Below are 25,984 nucleotides of genomic sequence, written 5' to 3'. Positions count from 1 at the left end.
AGGTCCACTTTCAAGTTCATCCTTTACTTCAGCAGTGGCTTCTTCAGTTTTGGCGGCAGTTTCAGAGTCCTCTGCTTCCTCAGTGACTTTTTCCACTTTGGCAGATTCTCCTTCAGCCATTTGTTTGATCTCTGCAACATCGGAGGATTTGTCCCACTCCAAGTCATCGGCCTTAGCTCTTTCAGCTGTTGTCTCTTTGGAGTCTCCACTCACTTTGTGAGCCTTCTCATCCTTCTCGAACAGGGTATTATATACCTACCCTCTTAACTCCTTCTTTTCCTTCTTATCAAGGTTGGAGGTACGGGGAACACCAGGGTCTTTAACAGACTCCTTGTCTTCTGGCATTCCCTACAGAGGGTGAGCCGGGACATTGCTCTCCCTTTGTGCAGGATTCATGAGAGCCATCCCATAGTAGGATACAGGATCTACATACTGGTCCTCCATCTCCTTGTACTTCTTCCCCAGCGGGCTACTGGCTATTTGGAAGGCCTAGTAGTTGGAGGGGACGTCTTTCAGGACCAGGGCCTGGCTACCCACTGCCATGAGTCTCTTGGCCTCTGCATCCACATCAGCCCCACCAACGGGTTCAGCAGAAACATCTTCCATATTCTCTGCCTCGGTCAGCACCACAGCACTACCATCTCCAGACCCCTTCTTAGCAGGCTCTGGCTTAGATTTCTTGGCATCTTTCAGAGGACTCTCCTCTTGAGGTTTCTCATGTTCGGTGATTAAGCCCACCTGTCATCTCGATAAGCTCTTGCCTTCTAAACATCTTCAAGCTTAGTCCTTATTTCTTCCACCTGCTGCTCGAGAGCACACTTAGACGTATCCACTCATAGACGTTCTTCCGGCGTCATCCTTTGAGCTCCTGAGATCCTCCATCTCTGCTCTTGGGTTGCTTGTTCAGCCTCTCAAATTCATCTCACTCTTCAAGCGCTTCTTCAAGGGCTCTAGCCAAGGAGAGGACCTTGGTCTAATTTTCCTGAGCATCAGCCTCCGATTGGTCGCGTTCTTCAGCATATCAGGCAGAAATTTATTTTTCTTCAGCCAGGAGTCGGTCAAACTTCTTCTGTTTCTTCTCAGTTTTTCGCACCAGCTTGTTGGAAGCGCCCCATTCTTTGGCCTCCTGTTCCAGATGGTTCTCGCTCTGCTCTGCTGCAGCAGATGTAATTGTATCACCATTATCTTTTGGACACCCTGTGGGGGTACCACCCAGGTTCCCATTAAGCACTTTGTCTGTGTCTACTGTAGTCTTTGGTGTCTTTCTGGAGTCTTTACTCTTCTCCTGGACATCAGGCAGTAGACCCTTTCAGTTCACTCGTCTATTTCTGGGTCTCCTCCTTTGACCCTTTTAAAGCCTTCTTCAGTTGCTCTGTGAAGACAGCTAGTCCCTTCTCTAATGTATCTAGGGACGACGCTGAGGAACTATCTTCAAGTTTGCAGCTGTACTGACCTGCCGGGTCAACTATAACTGTCTGGATCTGGGCCTGAGACACTAGGCTGCCATTATCCCCTTAAACTCTCATCTGTCAGATATAACTGTCCTCTGGTCGCTATTAGTAACCCCCTTTACTTTGCAGGAAGTTGACATGGGTAGGCTCACTCTCAGAGTCGCCAACAGCCACAGCATATACGTCACGCATACCGCTCGTGTCATTAGTAACCTGACCACTAGGGGCGTCGATGAGCTCATTCCCACCTTGGACATTTCCTTATTGCCCATAGAACTCTGAGTATACTGCTTATCCCCACCTGATACATGTGGTACACCCTCTAGCACAGCCACATTTTTCACATTTTTACCAACAGGGAAGGCTTCTTTCCCAGTCACAGCATGCAAAGGAAAATGGGTTTGATATCCTCAGACATTTCACAGGAATCCTCATTACTTATATGCAATTCTTCAAACCTCCTTATCAAGTCATAAAGTTCTTCTTGAACAATACCAGATGAAGAAAATAAACCTTCATCATCACTACATATTTTACATAACTTCACACCCTCATCCGGAAATGCATTTAACTTGACATCTTGATGATGGTCCCCTCACATGCTTTCCCAAAAAATATTTTTCTAAACCAGACAAAGTCTTTAATGCAAACATGTTTCAAAGATGGTGACATTGAGAAATGCTATATACAAGTTAAATAAACAGTATTTATACAGCCGTCAATAAACGTAGTAAATCTCAGAGACTCATCGTCTGAAAAGCACAATTATTACAGGTAGTTAGCTCACTCTTCCTGGCAGGTACAAATTCTGCAGGAGTTGCATCACTGACTGCAGAAGTGTCTCCATTTCTTGACAACTCCCAAAGCAATGGGAAAGCAGCGCCCAATTTCCTATCCGGCATGAGTGTATCGGCAACCCCAAGCTCATAAGTCCCAGTTCGCACTGGTGTCTCACACTCAGTGAGAGCCACCAGATAGTCCTTCCTATCCGCATGAATGTCCCGCACATCGTCCCCAGCTACACAATCAATAATCGGAACAGTCTTACCCAGGGGTGTCACTGGTTCGTCAGGCTCAGGAGGTAAACGGTCTCCAGGACCATCCCCTATGAGGTCATCATCCTTCTCCTGGATAATAGGTACCTCCCACCTTTGAAATCCTGGACGTATGTCTCCTGACCATAGGACAATCAGGTGCACACTTTCCGAACCAATGGCATCTCACAGAGCACTCTCTCTGACGCGTAACAGCTGCATGCTGTCGTGCTAGGTTGCTCCCAGCAACAGCCTTATGGCACCTCTGGACATCATCTCTAGGATTCTGTATACACTTGCAGGGACCACTCGAACGCCTGAGAGTCGAACCGCTCTTCCGCTCTTTTTCTTCCCGACGGTTGCTCTTTGCAACGGCATATATTCGCTTTTCCTCCGACACTCCTGGCACGCCACCGGACTCTTGAAATTTTACAAAGTGTCCAGACCGCGTCCAGGACCCTCTCTTCAGCAAATGATTAGTTCTCTGCTCCAGCTGCTTCGTTATGTCCTTCGTAGCCCTTGTTTTCCGCCAAACTGGACCACAATTGACATGGGACGTCATCTTGACCCAAAATTTTTCTCCGAGACCCATGACCAGAGTCAGTCTGGCAGCAACACAGTTCACTTAGCCAGAGAGCAAAAAACCATACATAAAAAAAATCCCCCCCCCCAAGTCAGTCTCTGTACCTTAGGGTTTCTGGCCCTTTAAATCCACACAGCTTTTGCTTGAAGCACAGCAGTATTCAGCAGTGCCTGCTCTTGCCGTTGCCCCTATCAACCAGATGTCTCCTTTCACTAGGGACACCTGCCCGCTTTCTCCACCAATTGTGAGGGATTAGCTCTATCTCCAGGGTCGCAATATTCTCGCTGACAACCCTGTGGAATGTCCAAAAGTGCATTTATTTTACTACCAGCACACACAAAACAATACAAATGAACACCTTCCTGTCTAGGCTCTCACTTAACATAAACAAAGTATCCCTGACTCACCTATAAGACATAGTTCATACTCGGAACCAGATGCGGCTTTCCCAGTCCAACAGCCTCCTGTCTGTAAAAAGCTCAAAGTCTCTTGTGGGGGATTGAGGCTCAGTAGTCCGCCTGACTATGGCCCTGCCACCCACTTCCCAGGCGTCGCTTTGTCCCCCAACTCCAGGCTATCTCCCAGCCTTGTGGTCTCTCAGCCAAGCCCGGTTGAAACCACACATACAGAGCCTCACCCAGCCTCTGTTTGCAACCGCGCCCCCAACTGACAGTCTGGGATGGGCTTTTACTCCCCAGTAATGATCCCAGGTGATTGCACCTGGGGATCCGTCATGATAGGGAAAACCTGCCCTGGAATGAGAGCGGTGGATCCCACTATCAACCTAGCTCCCAATCCAAGTAAAATCCAGCCATAAAATACTAAACAAAATAGCTCCAGCAACTATCCCATGCTGAAGCCAGCACCACTCTGAAACTTTACTTACGTATCTCACCCAGTTGAGGAACCTGGGTGAGATATACCCCTCTTCCGGGGTCCTTATACACTTTAGCGTTCACATCACCATAGGAGTTACACACTTTCAATAGTACTCTTGGGTTAAACCAGTAAACATCTTCACCTAATGTTTTCATTACCAACTCCAGTGAAGCAGCCTTTTCCTGACAATCCATTATGTTGCACTTCATGCAGTCTAGCCACAAGAGAACAAGTGGTATATTAGACAGAGGGAAAACAGCTCACATGCTGTAAAATACAGATGCTGATTTATATTTCATATACCTAATCTAAAAGTCCTGTAATATCAGTTTGCTCTATTTTTTTACAAGAAGGACAAACCAACCTTTGATACTTGAGGCTTTTCTGTGACATGCCTTAGCAAGACAAGGCCCAGCTCACATAACGCGTTTCAGCTAATAAACCGTATAGGATGTCTGACAATGACATTTTTACAACTCTCTCTCTGTTCGTACCTTGACAACAAACCGTCAGCGAACACCTTTCACAAAATCAATGCCAAAACCTGACACGGGGCTGAGATGTAGCAGAGACGTAAAACTAAACGGTTCTCTAAAGATTCATTGATTCACATGAAACACAATTACTTTTCGAATGCACAAACCCTGCCAGGAAGAGTGAGCTAACTACCTGTAATAATTGTGCTTTTCAGGCGATGAGTCTCTGAGATTTACTACGTTTATTGACGGCTGTATAAATACTGTTTGTTTGTTAAATATTTACCTTGTATATAGCAATTCTCAATGTCAACATCTTTGAAACATGTTTGCATTAAAGACTTTTTTTTCTGTGCTATATGCTTAGTTTATTTCAGTTGAGTTGCTTGATGAATTAAAGAATATAAAAGTAATATATGTGAAAATATTTCAGCTATTCATGGCTGACAGTTACAGAAGCTACTCTTGTGCAGATATTTGCCAACTCTTCCGAACAGTTTTGGAGGCTCCCAGTAAAAAGGGGAAGGCCTCAGAGAAGAGTTGTCAAATCTCCCAGGTGCTGCAAAGCCTCCCACTACCTCCTGGAAAGCAGCCGTGGATAAAGTTTAAAGGGGTTTTCCAAAACTTTTTTTCTGATGATCTGTCCTCTGCGATAGGTCATCAGTATCCGATCAGTGGGAGTGCAACACCTGGGACCCCCTGCTGATCAGAAGTCAGCAAAGCTCACAGTGCTTATGCCTTCTCTCTGCTTTTCTTAGGCCAGTGACGACACGTTCATTGGACACGTGGCCTACACAGAGCTAAGCCCCATAGAAGTGAATGCAGCGGAGTGTGCTACCATCAACTGTACGGCGCTGTGCTTAGTAAGTTGCAGGAAGGCTGCAACGCTCACAGGAGCGCTAGTGGCTTCTTATAAGTCAGATACTGATGACCTATCCTGAGTATCTGTCATCAGTATTAAAGTCTTGGAAAACCCTTTCAACTGTATGTATGGCACCAAATGCACATTGAGGGGCAGTGCCACATCAGAAACAGTGAATGTGAGCTACTAAAAAGGGCATAGTTTGTGCAAATAAATCTGAGCTCCCAGCTGCCAATTAATAAAAGTTGGCAAGAATGAATGTGTGGTAGCCAGAGGCATAGCAACAGCCAAGGAGACTATGATGGCCAGTATGCACAATATAGGGGGAAACTGAAAGTCTGTCATATGAAATCTTGTTTGGATAAGGCAGTGGTTTACTCAAAGAGGTGATCTTTTGGACAGGCTTTGCTATACATCATTGTTTTCACAATATCATTCCATTTAACATGTATTAGAATATGAAATTTTGCAGCACAAATATACAACTGATAGGTTTGCAGCAACAACAAGATGTTATTAAGAAAAAATAGCCAAATATTTGTAAAGAATGTTCCTAGCACCTTGTGAAATCCATGCCATTCATGATCTGACAACATATCACTCACATGCTATTATTTAGACGTAAATCCTCCAAGGCTGCCCTAATATAATGCTGCTAGGACATATTACATACATATTATTATACGTAAACATAAAGCACTACAATGCATTACAGTTTAACCAATTAAGGACCACAGGTTTATACCCCCCTAGTGACCAGGCCCTTTTTTACAAATCGGCACTCCACAACTTTATCGGTCATGCAACTTACCACCCAAATTAATTTTACCTCCTTTTCTTCTCACTAATAGAGCTTTCATTTGGTGGTATTTCATTGCTGCTGACATTTAACTTTTTTCGTTATTAATCGAAATTTACAGATTTTTTGGCAAAAAAAATGACATTTTTCACTTTCAGTTGTAAAATTTTGCAAAAAAAACGACATCCATATATAAATTTTTCTCTAATATTTATTGTTCTAACATGTCTTTGATAAAAAAAAAAATGTTTGGGTAAAAAAAAAAAATTCGGTTTGGGTAAAAGTTATAGCTTTACAAACTATGGTAACAAAAATGTGAATTCTGCTTTTTGAAGCAGCTCTGACTTTCTGAGCACCTGTCATGTTTCCTGAGGTTCTACAATGGCCAGACAGTACAAACACCGCACAAATGACCCCATTTCGGAAAGTAGACACCCTAAAGTATTCGCTGATGGGCATAGTGAGTTCATAGAACTTTTTATTTTTTGTCACAAGTTAGCAGAAAATGATGATTTTTTTTTTTTTTTTTCTTACAAAGTCTCATATTCCACTAACTTGTGACAAAAAATAAAAACTTCCATGAACTCACTATGCCCATCACGAAATACCTTGGGGTGTCTTCTTTCCAAAATGGGGTCACATATGTGGGGGAGTTATACTGCCCTGGCATTCTAGGGGCCCTAATGTGTGGTAAGTAGTTTGAAATCAAAATCTGTAAAAAATGGCCGGTGAAATCCGAAAGGTGCTCTTTGGAATGTGGGCCCCTTTGCCCACCTAGGCTGCAAAAAAGTGTCACACATCTGGTATTGCCGTACTCAGGAGAAGTTGGGCAATGTTTTTTGGGGTGTCATTTTACATATACCCATGCTGGGTGAGAGAAATATCTTGGCAAAAGACAACTTTTCCCATTTTTTTATACAAAGTTGGCATTTGACCGAGATATTTATCTATTTATCTCACCCAGCATGGGTATATGTAAAATGACACCCCAAAACACATTCCCCAACTTCTCCTGAGTACGGCAATACCAAATGTGTGACACTTTTTTGCAGCCTAGATGCGCAAAGGGGCCCACATTCCTTTTAGGAGGGTATTTTTAGACATTTGGATCCCAGACTTCTTCTCACGCTTTAGGGCCCCTAAAATGCCAGGGCAGTATAAATACCCCACATGTGACCCCATTTTGGAAAGAAGACACCCCAAGTTATTCAATGAGGGGCATGGCGAGTTCATAGAAATTTATTTTTTTTGCCACAAGTTAGCGGAAATTGATTAATTTATTTTTTTTCTCACAAAGTCTCCCTTTCCGCTAACTTGGGACAAAAGTTTCAATCTTTCATGGACTCAATATGCCCCTCAGCGAATACCTTGGGTGTCCTACTTTCCGAAATGGGGTCACAATGTGGGGGTATTTTATACTGCCCTGGCATTTTAGGGGCCCTAAAGCGTAGAAGAAGTCTGGAATATAAATGTCTAAAAAAATTTACGCATTTGGGATGCCGTGAGGGGTATGGTGAGTTCATGTGAGATTTTATTTTTTGACACAAGTTAGTGAATATAAGACTTTGTAAGAAAAAAAAATAATACTAATTTCCGCTAACTTGGGCCAAAAAAAATGTCTGAATGGAGCATTACAGGGGGGTGATCAATGACAGGGGGGTGATCTGGGAGTCTATATGGGGTATCACCCCCCTGTCATTGATCACCCCCCTGTAAGGCTCCATTCAGACGTCCGTATGTTTTTTTACGGATCCACGGATACATGGATCGGATCCGCAAAACACAGACGGACATCTGAATGGAGCCTTACAGGGGGGTGATCAATGACAGGGGGGGTGATCAGGGAGTCTATATGGGGTGATCACCCCCCTGTCATTGATCACCCCCCCTGTAAGGCTCCATTCAGACGTCCGTATGTTTTTTACCGGTTCCCCGATACATGGATCGGATCCGCAAAACACATAGCGACATCTGAATGGAGCCTTACAGGGGGTGATCAATGGCAGGGGGTGAGCAATGACAGGGGGGTGATCAATGACAGGGGGGTGATCAGGAAGTCTATATGGTGTGATCACCCCCTTGTCATTGATCACCCCCGTGTAAGGCTCCATTCAGATGTCCTATGTGTTTTGCGGATCCGATCCATGTATCAGTGGATCCGTAAAAATCATACGACGTCTAATGGAGCCTTACAGGGGGGGTAATCAATGACACGGGGGTGATCAATGACAGGGGGGTGACAGGGAGTCTATATGGGGTGATCAACCCCGTCCATTGATCACCCCCCCTGTAAGGCTCCATTCAGACTCCGTAAGTGTGTTTTGCGGATCCGATCCATGTATCAGTGAATCCGCAAAAATCATACGGACGTCTGAATGGAGCCTTACAGGGGGGTGATCTATGACAGGGGGTGATCAGGGAGTCTATATGGGGGGTGATCACCCCCGTCATTGATCACCCCCCTGTAAAGCTCCATTCAGACGTCCGTATGTGTTTTGCGGATCCGATCCATGTATCAGTGATCCGTAAAAATCATACGGACGTCTGAATGAGCCTTACAGGGGGTGATCAATGAAAGGGGGGTGATCAATACAGGGGGGTGATCAGGGAGTCTATATGGGGTGATCACCCCCGTCATTGATCACCCCCCTGTAAGGCTCCATTCAGACGTCCGTATGTGTTTTGCGGATCCGATCCATGTATCAGTGGATCCGTAAAAATCATACGGACGTCTGAATGGAGCCTTACAAGGGGGTGATCAATGACAGGGGGGTGATCAGGGAGTCTATATGGGGTGATCAGGGGTTAATAAGGGGTTAATAAGTGACGGGGGGGTGTAGTGTAGTGGTGTTTGGTGCTACTTATTACTGAGCTGCCTGTGTCCTCTGGTGGTCGATCCAAGCAAAAGGGACCACCAGAGGACCAGGTAGCAGGTATATTAGACGCTGTTATCAAAACAGCGTCTAATATACCTGTTAGGGGTTAAAAAAATCGCATCTCCAGCCTGCCAGCGAACGATCGCCGCTGGCAGGCTGGAGATCCACTCACTTACCTTCCGATCCTGTGAACGCGCGCGCCTGTGTGCGCGCGTTCACAGGAAGTCTCGGCTCACGCGAGATGACGCCTATTGGCGTTAGTGTGACCTGGGAGCGCCGCAGCAATGACGCCTTTCGGCGTTAGCTTGGCGGCAGGTAGTTAAAATACTAAAAATAATATAAAAAAAATACATTTTGGCATCTCAAAAGCAACAACAGCCTGCACAATTAACAGTATTTATGGTGATACGCATATGTAGGTGGGCTGCATTAAATAGCTCTCCTCATAAGTGTGTTTTAGTAAATACTTGTGTCCCCTTTTAACCGCTTGCCGACAGCCCATTGACTATAAACATCCGGCCAAACGACATACAGTACAGACCAAAAGTTTGGATACACCTTCTCATTCAAAGAGTTTTCTTTATTTTCATGACTATGAAAATTGTAGATTCACACTGAAGGCATCAAAACTATGAATTAACCCATGTGGAATTATATACATAACAAACAAGTGTGAAACAACTGAAAATATGTCATATTCTAGGTTCTTCAAAGTAGCCACCTTTTGCTTTGATTACTGCTTTGCACACTCTTGGCATTCTCTTGATGAGCTTCAAGAGGTAGTCCCCTGAAATGGTTTTCACTTCACAGGTGTGCCCTGTCAGGTTTAATAAGTGGGATTTCTTGCCTTATAAATGGGGTTGGGACCATCAGTTGCGTTGAGGAGAAGTCAGGTGGATACACAGCTGATAGTCCTACTTAATAGACAGTTAGAATTTGTATTATGGCAAGAAAAAAGCAGCTAAGTAAAGAAAAACGAGTGGCCATCATTACTTTAAGAAATGAAGGTCAGTCAGTCAGCCGAAAAATTGGGAAAACTTTGAAAGTAAGGGCTATTTGACCATGAAGGAGAGTGATGGGGTGCTGCGCCAGATGACCTGGCCTCCACAGTCACCGGACCTGAACCCAATCGAGATGGTTTGGGGTGAGCTGGACCGCAGAGTGAAGGCAAAAGGGCCAACAAGTGCTAAGCATCTCTGGGAACGCCTTCAAGACTGTTGGAAGACCATTTCAGGTGACTACGTCTTGAAGCTCATCAAGAGAATGCCAAGAGTGTGCAAAGCAGTAATAAAAGCAAAAGGTGGCTACTTTGAAGAACCTAGAATATGACATATTTTCAGTTGTTTCACACTTGTTTGTTATGTATATAATTCCACATGTGTTAATTCATAGTTTTTATGCCTTCATAGTCATGCAAATAAAGAAAACTCTTTGAATGAGAAGGTGTGTCCAAACTTTTGGTCTGTACTGTATATCTATACATGAATTTATTAACCCCTTGGTGATCAGCACTATTAGGTCTTTAACCCCTTCACACATTTGGACATAACTGTACGTCCAAATCACAAGTAATTTACTGCATTTGGACGTACTATAAAGTGTCACAGCCCCAGAGACTCCGCTGTCCCGGAGAGCAGAGACATCGGGGAAGCCGGCAAGGGACCAATTAGAGTGGCCCCTTGCCGACAAGTGCTCCAATTAGTTAACCTCTGCAGACTAACCAATCAGAGCACTTTAGTGTTAAAATGTCGGTTTCAGGCTGTGATCTCCACGCTGGAAATCGCAGCCTGAAATCGGGTAAGACCCCTTGTGTGCCCCCAGTGCCCCTGATGATGTCTGTGGCCCGCAGTGCCTCTGATAATGCCCCCATATGCCTCCAGATGCCCCCATTGCCCCCTGTAGCCGGCTTCACTGTGATTGCAGTGGCTCAGGAATAGAGCTACCGCCATCAGCAGAGAGTGTTAGGCTACTTTCACACTTGCGTTTGGGGTTCCGCTTGTGAAATCCGTTTGAGGGCTCTCACAAGCGGCCCCGAACTGATCCGTTCATCCCTAATGTATTCTGAATGGATAAGGATCAGTTTGGCTCCGTCCCGCCTCCATTCCGCTCTGGAGGCGAACACCAAAACACAGCTTGCAGCGTTTTGGTGTCCGCCTGGCCGTGCGGAGACAAACGGATCCGTCCTGACTTACAATGCAAGTCAATGGGGATGGATCCGTTTGACGTTGACACAATGTGGTGCAATTGCAAACGGATCCGTCCCCCATTGACTTTCAATGTAAAGTCAGGAGTCCCTATTGATATACCATCGGATCGGAGTTTTCTCCAATCCGATGGTATATTTTAACTTGAAGCGTCCCCATCACCATGGGAACGCCTCTATGTTAGAAAATACCATCGGATTTGAGTTAGATCGTAAAAACTCAGATCCGACAGTATATTCTAACACAGAGGCGTTCCCATAGTGATGGGGACGCTTCAAGTTAGAATATACTAAGAACTGTGGCCATATCGACCCCCTGCTGCCTGGCAGCACCTGATCTCTTACAGGGGGCTGTGATCCGCACAATTAACCCCTCAGGTGCCGCACCTGTGGGGTTAATTGTGCGTATCATAGCCCCCTGTAAGAGATCAGGTGCTGCCAGGCAGCAGGGGCCAGACCCCCCTCCCTCCCCAGTATTAAATTCATTGGTGGCCAGTGCGGTCCCCCCCTCCCTCCCTCCCCAGTATTAAATTCATCGGTGGCCAGTGCGGCCCCCCTCCCTCCCCAGTATTAAATTCATTGGTGGCCAGTGCGGCCCCCCCCTCCCTCCCCAGTATTAAATTCATTGGTGGCCAGTGCAGCTCCCCCTCCCTCCCTCCCGAGTATTAAATTCATTGGTGGCCAGTGCGGCCCCCCTCCCTCCCCCTAATTAAAATCACCCCCCCCCCATCATTGGTGGAAGCAGAGAGTTCCGATCGGAGTCCCAGTTTAATCGCTGGGGATCCGATCGGTTACCATGGCAGCCAAGACTCTACTGCAGTCCTGGCTGCCATGGTTACTTAGCAATTTTAGAAGCATTATACTTACCTGCACTGTCTGTGGCCGGCCGGGCGCTCCTCCTACTGGTAAGTTAAAGGTCTGTGCGGCGCATTGCTTATAGCACAGACCTTTCACTTACCAGTCGGAGGAGCGACCGGCCGGCCACAGACAGCGCAGGTAAGTAAAATGCTTCTAAAATTGCTAAGTAACCATGGCAGCCAGGACTGCAGTAGCGTCTTGGCTGCCATGGTAACCGATCGGAGCCCCAGCGATTAAACTGGGACTCTGATCGGAACTCTCCGCTGCCACCAATGATGGGGGGGTGATTTTAATTTGGGGGGGGTGAGAGGGGAGGCCGCACTGGCAACCAATGAATTTAATACTGGGGAGGGAGGGGGGCTGCACTGGCCACCAATGAATTTAATACTGGGGAGGGAGGGGGGCCGCGCTGGCCACCAATGAATTTAATACTGGGAAGGGAGGGGGGCCGCACTGGCCACCAATGAATTTAAAACTGGGGAGGTAGGGGGGTCTGGCCCCTGCTGCCTGGCAGCACCTGATCTCTTACAGGGGGCTATGATACGTACAATTAACCCCTCAGGTGCGGCACCTGAGGGGATAATTGTGCGGATCACAGCCCCCTGTAAGAGATCGGGTGCTGCCAGGCAGCAGGGGGCCGTAATGTACACAGTTCTTAGTATATTCTAACTTGAAGCGTCCCCATCACTATGGGAACGCCTCTGTGTTAGAATATACTGTCGGATCTGAGTTTTCATGATGTGAAAACTCAGATCTGAAAAAGCTGTTATGCAGACGGATCCGTTCTGAACGGATGCAAGCATTTGCATTATAGGTGCGGATCCGTCTGTGCAGATACCAGACTGACCCGCACTGAACGCAAGTGTGAAAGTAGCCTTAGCTGTAACTTACAGCTAACACTCTGCTGCTACGACCGAAATCAGTGCTGGCACCGATCCTGGCCATTTAACTCCATACATGCAGCGATCAGTAGCAACCCGCAGCATCCATGGTGTTGAGAGGCAGGGAGCTCCCTCTCTCTTCAATCAGGCCACCGCTGCTGTGATGAAAGTGGCCCAATGGTTGCCATGGCAACCGGATGCCTTACAAAGGTGTCCAGGCTGCCATGTACCTAAGGCCGATCAGACCCTGAGGGTCTGATCAGCCTTAGTGTAAATGTAGCACTGACGATACAGTGCATTGCAATAGATGACTATTGCAATGCACTGTATAGCTATTAGGTCCACTGGATCTTCAAGATCCAAATGGGTCTCGATAAAAAAAAAGTGTTAAAAAAGTAAAAAAAATTAAATTAAATTAAATAAAAATAAAATAAAAATAAAATAAAAATTGTCTTTTCTCATATCGGTTCATTTAGGTCATTAAAAAATAAAATAAAATAAAAAAAATATATACATAATATGAATGACCTGATCTATAAAAGTATCAGGTTACTAATCCCACGTGGTGAACGCTGTAAAAAATAATCTAAAAAACAATGATCAAATTGCTGTTTTTGTCACCTCACCTCCACACAAAAAATGATGCAAAATATCATTTATTTTAAAAACAAAAGGGATTTTATGCTGTAAAAGTAGTAAAACATAAAAAAAAACTATATGAATTTGGTATCGCTATAACCATATCAACCCACGGAATAAAATTATCATATCATATTTAATGCAAGAGAAACCCCATAAAAAAATGTAAATAAAAAACACTGAGACAATTGCCATTTTACCCACTTCATCTCCACAAAAAATGGTATAAAAAGTGATCAAAAAGTAGTAAAACATAAAAAAACTATATAAATTTGGTATCGCTATAACCATATCAACCCACAGAATAAAATTATCATATCATATTTAATGCAAGAGAAACCCCATAAAAATAAAAATAAAAAACCCTGAGACAATTGCCATTTTACCCACTTCACCTCTACAAAAAACGGTATCAAAAGTGATCAAAAAGACTTATGTACCCCAAAATGATACTACTAAAAACTACAGCCCTTCCTGCAAAAAACAAGCCCCCACACAGCTACATTGGTGAAAAAGTTAAAAAGTTATGGACTTTAGTATATGACAATGCAAAATATAATTGATTTTTAACACAAAAGTGATTTTATGCTGAAAAAGTAGTAAACATAAAAAAACTAAATAAATTTGGTATTGCCATAACCATATCAACTCACAGAATAAAATTATTATATCATATTTAACGCAAGAGGAACCCCATAAAAAATAAAAATAAAAAACTCTGAGACAATTGCCATTTTACTCACTTCACCTCTACAAAAAATGGTATAAAAAGTGATCAAAAAGACTTATGTACCCCAAAATGATACTAATAAAAACTACAAGCTGTCCTTCAAAAAACAAGCCCACACACAGCTACATTGATGAAAAAATAAAAAAGTTATGGACTTTAGTATATAACGATGCAAAATATAATTTATTTTTAACACAAAAGTGATTTTATGCTGAAAAAGTAGTAAAACATAAAAACTATATAAATTTGGTATCGCCATAACCGTATAAACCCACAGAATAAAATTATCATATCATATTTACCGCAAGAGGAACCCCATAAAAAATAAAAATAAAAAACTCTGACACAATTGCCAAACATTATATTGGAAATAAAAGTTAATTTTTCATTTTCACAGCTAAATTCTATGAAACTCTTTTTGGGGCAAAGCATTCACTTCACCCCTAGATTTATTCCTTGAGGGTGTAGTTTCCAAAATGGGGTCACTTTTAGGGCTTTTCTTTCTAGGGGTTCCTCAGGGTCTCTTCAAATATGACATGGCACCTTAAAACCAGTGACTTCCTAACTAAACTTCTAAGTTCTAAGCCTTCTAACGTCCTAAAGAATAAAATTACATTTACAAAATGATGCCAACATAAAGTATACATACGGTGAATGTAAAGTAATAACTATTTTATGAAGTATCACTATGTCTTAAAAGCGGAGAAATTCTAATTTTCAAAATAGCAAATTTTTTCAAATTTTCTGCAAATGTGGGTGTTTTTTTAAGCATAAAAGTAAAATGTATCAACTCAAATTCACCACTAATATGAAGTATGATGTGTCATGAGAAAACAGTCTCAGAATGGCTTGGGTCAGTAAAAACATTCCAGAGTTATTACCACATAAACTGACATATGTCAGGTTTGAAAAATGGGGCTCCGACATTTGGTCCAAACTGGCTGTCGCTTGAATGCATTAAAGATGGCTCCCGCTCCTGTGCTGAGTGAGCAAGATAGCTGCCGGGTTTAAGCTGATTCCCATAGCAGAGACCCAGGGCTAATGTCTACGATCAGTGATATCGCTTATCACAGACATTTAACTCTTCAGATGCCATGGTCAATTGTAACCACAGCATCTGAGGAGGCTTTCCCAGGGAGCGCTGTGCTCCTGGGGCCTAAATAGCTCCCTTGCATGGTAATCAGGGGAGCCATTCATTCTTTGTACTAGCCTCAGTCCATCTGAAGGATCCAAGGCTATTATAGCTGTAGTTGCTATGGAGGTTTGCGTGTGGCAGGGCTCCATTTGAACAAAGGGCAACTTCCATAGGCTACAATGGTAATTCATTGCAGTCTAAGGGACAAGTGATCTACCAATCACTTGTTAAAGGACATCTGTCAGCAGATTTGTACCTATGACACTGGCTGACTTGTTACATGTGCACTTGGCAGCTGAAGCAGCTGTGTTGGTCCCATATTCATATGTGCCCGCATTGCTGAGAAAAATCATGTTTTAATATATGCAAATGAGCCTCTAAGATCAATGGGGGCGTAGCCGTTACACCTAGAGGCTCTGCTCTCTCTGTACTGCCTGACCCTGTCAAAGCGCATGGGGTGCGGCAGTTGCAGAGAGAGCAGAGCCACTAGGTGTAACAGCAACGCCCTCATTGCTCCTAGAGGTCCATTTCCATATTTTAAAACATAATTTTTCTCAGCAACGCAGGCACATATGAACATGGGACCAACACAGATGTCTTCAGCTGCCAAGCACACATGCAACAGATCTGCCAGTTTTATAGGTACAAATCTGCTGACAAATGCCCTTAGGGGGCTTAAAATATGTGTAAAAAAAAGTAAAAAAAATAAAAAGTTTTTAAAAATATACACAACTAAAGATCATTTGAAACATAGCCTTTCAAGTTGCCAAAACGTTTAACATATAAATGTATTTATCCTATACAGTGAGCAAAATGGCAGATTTGCAAAAAAGTTAATAAATAGACTAAATAATTACTCTTAAAGGAGTTATCCCATGACTACAGTAAAAAAATAAATATCAGACATCATATAGTACAAGACAACCTCTTTCTAACAAAGATGGAACCAGCTCTGCACCTTGCATGGATCCAGAGATCTCCACATTCATTGCTCTGCTAGATTTATATCAAGCTGCCAGGGGAGTGTCTTTTCTGCTGCAGCTAAGGGGGCGTGTCCATGCTCTCCCTATCACAGCTCAGGAGTCTGTTGATAGATGAAACTGAGCATGCGCGGCCATCTCAGTGAGCAGGGCAAAGAAATAAGAAAAAAACTAACAGCAGGTGGCGCTATACAGATACATTTTATTAAATAACTCAGTGACTATGCTAAATTTTTTAATATATGCAATTACAAAAGTGTTCAGATCCAAGTCCCCTTTTTGAAAATTAGAATTTTTTTCGTGGGACAACCCCTTTAGCAAAAAAAAATGAAAAATGAAAATGTGAACAACAGATAATCCCCCCCTTGCAGTTTTTACATTTTCTGTTTTTTAACAATAAGAAACAAAAGAATACTAAAATAAAAATCCCATAAAAATACAGCCCCTTAAAAAACGCAAAAATTGTTTACATAACTGAATAATAATAAAAAAAAAAAAAGATTATGGCTTTTAAAGACGCGGGTCCATAAAGATAAAAGCATCTGGCCAAAAAGTGGGATAAATGGCCTGGCCTTGAACTAGTTAAATAACAATTTTGGGGCATTCCTTTATACACGGATCCAGAGGAAATTAGCTGCAGTTCCTCCTGGAAATGTAAAACTAAATTGACAATTGAATTTTATCATTCCTGTTTGTCAATACAGTATGTCCCTATGACCTATAATCAAACATAATTATATTACTAAGTGCATAGTGCCATACCCTATTGACAAGAGTAATGGTAACTTCTAGGAAGAATTGTAACATTCCAGGAGAAATAACAGAGGGCAGCACAAAGAAAAAGTGCTTCACAATTTTTTCATGTGGAAAATCATTTTATACTGAAACAGACATGCCAGGAGAAGTTGAAAATTACTTGATAATATGCAGGTTTTGTTTATGTGCAACCCCTTACCTAGGGATGTCCCCGATACCACTGCCGATACCTGTGCGCCGCTTCTAAATGTGGTCCGTGGCCTGCCCCTGCATCTCGCACAGCAAAAAGTAAAAACAGCTGCTTCTTGCTCCCCTCGCCCTGATTACCAGCTGCCTCCGCTGTCCCCGGCTCCTCGCATGTTTAAGACTCCGCCCACAGCCATCCGACGTGACCAGTTCTGCATGTGGTGGAGGTTGTCTGGAAAGAGACTTTTCCCGCGGCTTCTCTGATTAACACTTTCCGCAGCGGCCGCCACCGTCCCCGGCTCCTCCCCCGACAGACATCTGATCTCCGAATCGGAGCACAAGAGCAAGCCAGCCGCGGGAAAAACCTCTCCAGGGTCCAGACACCCTCCGGCCTCCTCACACAGAGTTCGCCTGCCAGTAGTTTTAAAAGTTATAGGGACCGACCCTAGTAAGTGTATAAAGCTTAGTTAGAAGATAATAACCAGTTAGAAGAAATAAAGGTGTTGTGGTCTGTCTTCTATGGCCCTGGTCCTTCCCTTCCTGCCTGCAAGCTGCACACTGATCTATAAAAGCAGGCATTAGGGCAAGAAGAAATATACATTACTGTATGATGGCCACAAGACTATTATACTGAGGAGGGAGGGGCTTCAAAAATTGTTGTCCTGACTCCTTACAGTATGTCTCCTTGTGGCCCCCATACAGTCTCCTTGTGGCTGCCCCCATATAGTATAACGTCTCCTTGTGGCTGCCCCCCATACAGTATAACGTCTCCTTGTGGCTGCCCCCCATACAGTATAACATCTCCTTGTGGCTGCCCCCCATACAGTATAACGTCTCCTTGTGGCTTCCCCCATACAGTATAATGTCTCCTTGTGGCTGCCTCTATACAGTATAACGTCTCCTTGTGGCTGCCCCCATACAGTATAATGTCTCCTTGTGGCTGCCCCCATACAGTATAATATCACCTTGTGCCCCCACACAGTATAATGTCTCCTTGTGGCTGCCTCCATACAGTATAACATCTCCTTGTGCCTGCCCCCATACAGTATAATGTCTCTTTGTGGTGCCCATACAGTATAACGTCTCCTTGTGGCTGCCCCCATACAGTATAACATCTCCTTGTGGCTGCCCCCATACAGTATAATGTCTCTTTGTGATGCCCATACAGTATAATGTCTCTTTGTGATGCCCATACAGTATAACGTCTCCTTGTGGCTGCCCCCATACAGTATAATGTCTCTTTGTGGTGCCCATACAGTATAACGTTTCCTTGTGGCTGCCCCCATACAGTATAACGTCTCCTTGTGGCTGCCCCCAGACAGTATAATGTCTCTTTGTGGTGCCCATACAGTATAACGTTTCCTTGTGGCTGCCCCCATACAGTATAACGTCTCATTGTGGCTGCCCCCATACAGTATGTCTCCTTGTGGCTGCCCCCATACAGTATAATGTCTCCTTGTGGCCCCCATACAGTATAATGTCTCCTTGTGGCTGCCCCCATACAGTATAACGTCTCCTTGTGGCTGCCCCCATACAGTATAACGTCTCCTTGTGGCTGCCCCATACAGTATAACATCTCCTTGTGGCTGCCCCCATACAGTATAATGTCTCTTTGTGGTGCCCATACAGTATAACGTCTCCTTGTGGCTGCCCCATACAGTATAATGTCTTTGTGGTGCCCATACAGTATAACGTCTCCTTGTGGCTGCCCCCATACAGTATAACGTCTCCTTGTGGCTGCCCCCATACAGTATAACATCTCCTTGTGGCTGCCCCCATACAGTATAATGTCTCTTTGTGGCCCCCATTCAGTGTAATGTCTCCTAACTCTCCTTGGAACCTCAAGTGTTTTTTTTTATTCATGTTGCCCATGACTTTGCCCACAGACATCTGATCTCCGAATCGGAGCACAGGAGCAAGCCAGCCACGGGAAAAGCCTCTCCAGAGTCCAGACACCCTCCTCACACAGAGTTTGCCAGCCAGGAGTTTCCAAAGGTAGAGGAACCGACCCTAGTAAATAGTAATAAAGCTTAGGAGAAATTCTGTAAAAAGAGAATATAAAGTAAGGTTACATAAATAGTTAATACACTGCCTCTTGTACTTAAACAACGTTATAGTTCTGTTTTTGGGCCATTTGGTTGGTCAGTGGTCATAAAATACATGTGTGTGTATTTTATTGTTAAAATTGGTATCGGTAATTGGTATCGGTGAGTACTTAAATAAAAGTATCGGTACTCGTACTCAGTCTTAAAAAAATGGTATCGGGACATCCCTACCCTTACCCATGACTAGATGTTTAGATAAGCCAATAATGGCCTTGTACAGCGTACTGTGAAAAGTGCAGGTAGTAGTAACAGTAGTTAATGTTTCCCTCCAGTATTTCAATGCATTGAATGAAGGGGGTATTCAGATAACCAAATTTTCTCTTTGCATCCGATCCTTATTTTTTACTGATATGATGTGGACACATTAAAATCAATGGGGATGCAAAGGGGGCAGACAGAACACTGTGTACTGTCCGCAGTCGTATGTCCGTTCTGTGGTCCTTCAAAAAAATTAAAAATAGAACATGTCCTATATTTGTCCATTTTGCGGACAAGACATAGAATAGACATTTCTAACAAAGACGGGACATGCTTATCCGCAAAATATAGAACGTACATGGCTGATATCCATGTTTTGCGGATCCGAAATTTGCTGACCACGGTTTTGTGAATGCCCCCATACTCTGTCAAACTGAGTACTATGAACTTGGCAAGAGAGAGACCTGATTCCAAAATGCCAGAGAACTATTGTTTGCCACATTTTAACCTTAAACAATCTCATCTATTGCCCAAAATTCAAGATCTACTATGTTCCCACCAGACACAATCCAAAGGATCAATAACAATTATAAATAAAAATATATATGTTCACCTATAACCAGCAAAAATGCTGGTGCAATGGTGTTCATACTTACCTGACCCCTGCCACTGGGCTCCAGCTCTATCACTGCTCCACCAGCTTCCCCACATCAACATCTGGTTTGACTATGGCTCATATGGCCACAGCGGTGAACGTTCCATGACCCAGTACCAATGATGCATGGGTGACACTTCACTGCGACAGACAGTTATTGGCTGCAGCAGTCAAGTAACCCAGTGTTAAATTGGATGTTGACCTGGGAGACCCAGGATCTGTGGCGCCTGGATTGGAGTGATGGAGCTGGAACCCAGAAATGGGGATCACGTAAGCATGATTACCACCACGGCTTCAGCTACACTGTCGTGCCTGTACAAAAGGTCATAAATGTGAACAACCACTTTAACATCTAGATTTGAAACACCTCTACCTCTTTAATCAAGTATTAATCATCCACAAGTTGATATTTCTATCAAATCATGATATTTGTAAGACCTTTTATTTCTGTGACTGAGTTATGAATTTTTTTCACTTTATGTATTGCCATATTACATAATTATCTATTGTATTCTATTTGTATTGTTACTAGTAAATGTTTCTATTGATAAGGGCCAATGTGTCACCCGTGGGTGATACTGGACATGTGCGCAGGAAATACACTCTAAACGGCTACTGTTGCTGGGTGAGAGGACTAGATGGATCGGGGACGCGATGGATCGGGGACGCGACAAAGAAACTGACTCAATTAGAAGGTGTCACATGAATCCGCTAGAGCTGGGGATATAAGAATGGTACTGGTGTGATTCCTACCTGAAAGGAGGTTCGTCCTGATGTGCGTTCTTGTTCTGGTTCGGATAGCCTTCCTTCTTAGACGGCTTGTGTGGGAGCCGTCTAAGAAGGAAGGCTATCCGAACCAGAACAAGAACGCACATCAGGACGAACCTCCTTTCAGGTAGGAACCACACCAGTACCATTCTTATATCCCCAGCTCTAGCGGATTCATGTGACACCTTCTAATTGAGTCAGTTTCTTTGTCGCGTCCCCACGGGTGACACATTGGCTCTTATCATAACCTTACTCCAAGGAGTACAACAGCTCCTTCCTAGGACATTTCAGCTGCGGAGTCATCCAATTTAGGCTGACGTTTACACATCTAAACAAAGGGAGCGCAGGGAGGTCCATTTCCTTCTTTTTAAATGTTTCTATTGGTAATATCAATTACAAATGTACTCTAATAGCGTGTAGCTCCCTGCTTCACCATCTAGATGAACTGCCGGGGTGTGCCCCTCAACCCTCTGTACCCGGGGCATGTGTCCCGCTCGCCTCTTCCTCGCCATGCCCCTGTTTTACATCATGGTTTTACTGTGGTTTTTGCTGCAATTTGTAGCAAAACCACAACAAAACCGTGATCTACAATGTCCCCTAGGCATAGATGTACTGTAGATAAAAGCATATCACATGATTGCTTATTTCACATTTCCTTAAGCCTCCAAAAGACTCCAGAGAAGTACAGAGGACCTGCAACAGCCTGTAATAAATGGTTGTGTCTATACTGATGCACCATAAGGAACTTGTGATTGTACATAGTCACTTGACATGCTAAAGTCACATGCGTGCGATGAAGCAGAAGGGTAACATCTACAGCCTAGCCTAATCATGGTGTTTAGGGTGCAAAGTATATATGTATAAATATATATATATATATATATATATATATATTATAAGTATCTGTAAATGGACACTGCACAGTACCACTTCTCTTGTCCTGGATACTGGGTGTAATAATTCACAGTATCTGCTCTTATTCTGTATATATGGACACTGCACAGTACCACTTCTCTTGTCCTGGATACTGGGTGTAATAATTCACAGTATCTGCTCTTATTCTGTATATATGGACACTGTACAGTACCACTTCTACTGTCCTGCATATTGGGTATAATTCACAGTATCTGCTCTTATTCTGTGTATATATATATATATATATATATATATATATATTGATATTGATATTGATATGGACACTGCACAGAACTAGTTCTCCTGCCCTGAATACTGGGTGTAAGTCACGGTATCTGCTCTTGTTATGTATATATGGACACTGCACATATACCACTTCTCCTGTCCTGTATTGTGGGTGTAATTCACAGTGTCTGCTCTTATTCTGTATACAGTATATGGACACTCTACATTACCACTTCTCCGGTCTTGTATACTGGGTGTAATCCTCAGTATCTTCTCTTATACAATATATATATGGCAACTGCACAGTACCACTTCTCCTGTCCTGTATACTGGGTGTAATTCTCAAATTATCTTATTCTGTATATACGGGCACTGCAAGGGTAGAGATGGCCTTTTGGTTCAACCGGCGGTCGTTTTGCGTTAAACTTTGCTCGTTCGCGGTTCGCTGAACATGCAAACATATGGCGATGTCCGCCGTCACCATATTCTTTTGCATTGCGCCGAACTTTGACCCATGACACATCCATCAGGTGGGACAGGACAGCCAATTGAGACGTTTCAGCACATGGACACACCCCCAATCCTATAACAGAACCCGATCTGGCAACCATTTTACATTATGTGTTTTGCCAGTGTAGAAAGAGGTTGCATTTTGGAGCAGGGACAGGCTGTTAGGAACTTTGGGACACCAAACGCTAGCTAATAGGGCCCCAAAAGTCCTTTTAAGGACTGGTAACGTTGTGCTATCGATAGATGTGATACACAAAGGGGTGTGATATACTTATTATATACTTTCTAACATAAAAAGTATATTATAGTGCATTTGTATGCTTCCAGAAAATATTGATTCAGGGCTGCGATCTATCAGCTGCGAAATAGTGATTGAGGTTTTCCATATAACTGCGTCCACAAAATTACTGCTTGAGGGTGATATACCTGCCTCAACTAACAACTGATTGAGGCCTGCCATATATCAACTTCCACAAACTAGTGATTGACGTTTTCCATATCCCTGCGTCCACAAAATACAGATTGCAGGTTTTGCTATACCTGCTTCAACTAACAACTGATTGAGGCCTACCATATATCAGCTTCCACAAAATAGTGATAGAGGTTTTCCATTAACCTGCGTCCACAAAATTACTGCTTGATGGTGATATACCTGCTTCAACTAACAACTGATTGAGGCCTGCCATATATCAGCTTCCACAAAATAGTGATTGAGGTTTTCAATATACCTGCGTCCACAAAATACTGATTAAGGGGTTTGATATACCTGCTTCCACCAAATATTGATTGAGTCCTGCGATATACCTGCTTCCACAAATACTGCTCTTCTCTAGGGACTTTGGTACAGGGTCATTTTGAAAATGACAGGCAGGGGAAGAGTCAGGCTGTTCCACAGGAAGTCGTACGGGTCAGGTAGGTACACCAGGCAGGAGCCTAAGTTGGAAGTTGGAGGTAGGTGCGTGCGATTACGTCAAATGACGCACCAGAGTTGGTTGACTGGCTCATTCAGCCTTCCGCTTCTGCACCCTCCTCATCCTCTGTATCTGCTCCCTCCTCACTCTCTGCTATGTGCACCCCCAAAGACACCACCACAGCCCCTCCACATGAGTCAGAGGAATTATTTTCCCATCTATTCCCAGACCTTAGCGATGCGCAGCTATTCTTGGCATTGGATGAGGAAGAGGAGGTAGCAATGGCCGTCACCCAGCGGTCTGACGACAGTACCCAGAAAAGCCCAAGGAGGGTGGTCCCCGCTGTTGCTGCCTACCCCGAGATCTCTAATGTCAGTGGTGGTGAAGGTGACGATGATGACGCATCGATGGACGTCACATGGGTGCCCACAAGAGAGGAAGAGGAGGGGAGTTCAGAGGGAGAGACGGAGCAGCAGAGAGGGAGGAAAAGGAGGACAAGCAGGCAGAACTCGCAGTGCACAGGAGGCAAAAAGCAGACTGCAAATGTATCTGGAGCGAGCCATAGACCATGCACGGTCACATCTGGTGCTCACAGGACGCCAGCACATGGCTCCGCAGTGTGGGCTTTTTTTTTACGTGTCAGCTGCTGACAATAGTGTTGCTATCTGCAGCCTGTGCTGTCAACACATAAGTTGCAGTAAGCCCAACACTCACCTAGGGATGACCGCTTTAAGAAGGCACCTGGCTTCCCATCACCGAGTCCAGTGGGAGCAATGCCATCATAAACAAAGCCACACTCCTGGTGCTCCACGTCCTGCCTCTTCTCCTTCTCCTCTCTCCTCCAATTTGTCCTCCACTCCACCTTCCACCGTGCTGTCGTCGTGTTCATCTGGCACAAGGCAGGCTTCCGTGGCCCAAATGTGAGAGCGTAAAAAGATGATGACGCCGGATAACCCTCTTGCCCAACAGCTAACCGCTGGCTTGTCAGAACTGCTAGCCTGCCAACTACTGACATACAGTATAAATTGGTGGACTCGGAGGCTTTTATAAAATTTGTGGCCATTGGCACACCGCAATAGAAGGTTCCCAGAAGGATCTGACCACAGACCCATGGTCTAGCAAACACAGGCAGGGAAGATACATAACCTTTACTGCCCACTAGGTGAACCTTCTGACAGCTGTCAAGCATGTAACCCGTGGCACCCGTGTGGATTTGGTGTTACCGCCATGGATTGCATGCAGGCCTGCCTCTTCTTCTCCTCCTCCTACTCCATCATCCGTCTCCGCCTCGGCTGACTCCTCCTTTTCCACTGCTACCGCCTCTTCCGCTGCACTCCTTAAGCTCCCCAGAACCTATTCGAAGTGCCAGGTGAGATGTTGCCATGCTGTGCTGTGGCTGTTGTGCCTGGAAGCCAAGAGCCACACCGGTCCTGCACTGCTTTCATCTCTGCGGTCATAGGCCAATCAGTGGCTAATCCCGCTCAGTTTGACAGTTGGTAAAGTGGTGTGCGACAATGGTGCCAATCTGCTGAGCGCGCTGAAACAGGGCAAAATGGCACAAGTCATGAACTTAGTTGTGCAGCGATTCGTTGCCAAATACTCCGGGGACCAGCACCTCTTGTGGCAAGCCAGAAAAATCTCTGGTCATTTTAGAAGATCTTACACGGCCATGGCTCGCCTTGCTGACGTTCAGAAGCGACACCACTTGCCCGTCAGACGTCTGATTTGTAACTGCCCGATGCGCTAGAACATGACCTTGTATATGCTTGATAGGCTGATCCAGCAGAAAGGTGCCATTAACGACTACCTGTACGAACTCTGCGGTAGGACAGGTTCTGGGGAGCGTGGTTTCTTTTCACAGCGCCAGTGGCTGCTCATGCGCGACCCCCGGTACAAACACAAAATGGCGGACATGTTACCAGCATCACAGAAGGCTGTCAGAATGCAGCATTTCCAAGCCTTTCTGCGAGAGATGCTGCATTCTGCTGGTGTGGGCACTGGCAGAGGAATTTCCACCCACAGCAAAACAGGTGCGGGCACCAATTCTGCCACACCTGCAAAAAGAGGGCGGTTTGAAGATGTGTTGGTCACATCGGATATGATCATTCTTGCAGCCAACCAATCGACAGCCGCCCTCCAGATTCAGCCTCAGGGAACGCCTAGACCGACAGGTGTCCGACTACATCGGGTTAACAGCTGATGTGGATGCTCTGAGAAGCGAGGAACCCCTTGACTACTGGGTGTACAGGCTTGACCTGTGGCCAGAGCTGACCCGATTCGCCATGGAACTCTTGGCTTGCCCCTTGTCGAGTGTCCTGTCCGGAAGGACGTTCAGCGCAGCAGGGGGGATCGTGACCGATAAGCGCACT

Source organism: Bufo bufo, chromosome 1 (assembly GCF_905171765.1).
Source record: "Bufo bufo chromosome 1, aBufBuf1.1, whole genome shotgun sequence".
Classification (NCBI taxonomy): Eukaryota; Metazoa; Chordata; class Amphibia; order Anura; family Bufonidae; genus Bufo; species Bufo bufo.
Note: the sequence above shows the minus strand (reverse complement) of the source record.